Consider the following 1,542-nt stretch of genomic DNA (forward strand, 5'->3'; position numbering starts at 1 on the left):
AATTTGAGTCTTTCCGTTCTCCAGAAATGACCTTTATCCCTTTTCCTTCATTAAGGAGTTTGTTTGCATGAAAGTATGAGTCTTTATAATACACTGGCACTATTCTTTTCGCTTTCTTCGAAGACAATAAACTCTCAAATTTATGTTTCTGTAATCATTGAAGTATTTGCTGGAATCTCATTTTCACATGGAAAAATTTAGGGGCAGCAGAAAGTAGTGGGTGGGAAAGTTCTGGAACGTTTCTTACTTGTTTTTAATTAGACCATAACTCACAGATAAATGAAAATAGAAATGCTTCAAAAGAAAACTTTTGTGTAATTGAGAAAATGTCAATTGTCTAGATGGAAAAAGTATTATTATGAAATCTTGTGGAGCGGCTGTAGGAAGAGGCAGGACACTAAAAGAGGCCCTCAAGCTTCTCTTCGGCATTACCACTATATACTATTTGATGTGTCAAACCATACTGCCCCTCTATTGAAAAGTGTGAATAAATTTTTCATTTTTAGTTTGTAAGCATTGAGAAATAGAAGGCATTTCTTTTTATTTTTTCCTTTTTCTGTTTCTTAAGGTGATAATCTATTTACCTCACTACATATTCTGGGTACCACAAAGATACCAGAGAGTTCAGAATAGAAAATGTATGCCTACCCTTAATATTAGCCCATAAAACTCCTCAAATTGTACCTTATAACTCTTTTCAAATGAGTCCATCAAAAAGGTAATATTAAGTTAATCATATACAGTTTTGTTTTTACAATAAAAGTCTGAAAAATCTGAGAAAACTCTCAGTTTTTTCTTTATCTGAGAACATATTCTATAATAATAATACACTTGATCTTAGCCAAAAGGCCAAGAAATGATCTAAATAATAATAGACATATACCAACATTTCTTAATTTCTGAATAAAAAAACTGAAACTGGAATAATCAAGTCACTTATCTGAAGTCACTCAGTGAAGGACTAAAATTTTGGAGAAAAGAGTTTCTTTTCGCTTTACAAATAGTGAATCCAAACTGAATAAGTTAAATAATTTTGTAAAAATGTAACAAAGTTTAGTTTCTCTTTCATCTTGTGTGCAGTAAACATTAAATTCTAAAATTCAAATATATTTTTTAATTTTTTTAATAGCTAAATCTATCAATGTTAAATATTCATATTTTTGCACACTTCTGGTTTGTATATCAACTTTTAAATCAACTTTTTTATTACAAATCTAATACAATAGAAAAGTGGGAGCATTAACAACGACAAAAAAGTGGCACGTTCTGATTTCCCAATAGAATAGAAGAGCACTTCCTTTTCTCACAATGACCTAAGCTCCCTGGATGGTTGGCTCACATCTCATTAGAATTCGTCTCTCCCTCCAGCAGAGCAGTCATGTTGCTTCATCCAAAGGCTGATTGGGCCTGTCTTTCTCAGGTTCTCAGCTGATCCCAGGTTATCACATTCCCAAGGCTAAAGACTTTCCTTTTTTCCAGTACTTAAACTTCACTTCTCTCTTTAGATATGCAAGCTCCTTACTCTGAGAGGTAATACAGAAA

General features: G+C 32.3%; 1 pseudogene; it reads right to left on the minus strand.

Moving 5' to 3' along the window:
* Positions 1-757: 757 nt before the first annotated feature.
* LOC118152424 (U2 spliceosomal RNA) lies at positions 758-861 on the minus strand (annotated as a pseudogene).
* Positions 862-1,542: the final 681 nt, after the last annotated feature.

The sequence above is a fragment of the Callithrix jacchus genome, chromosome 3 (genome assembly GCF_049354715.1).
Source record: "Callithrix jacchus isolate 240 chromosome 3, calJac240_pri, whole genome shotgun sequence".
NCBI lineage: Eukaryota > Metazoa > Chordata > Mammalia > Primates > Cebidae > Callithrix > Callithrix jacchus.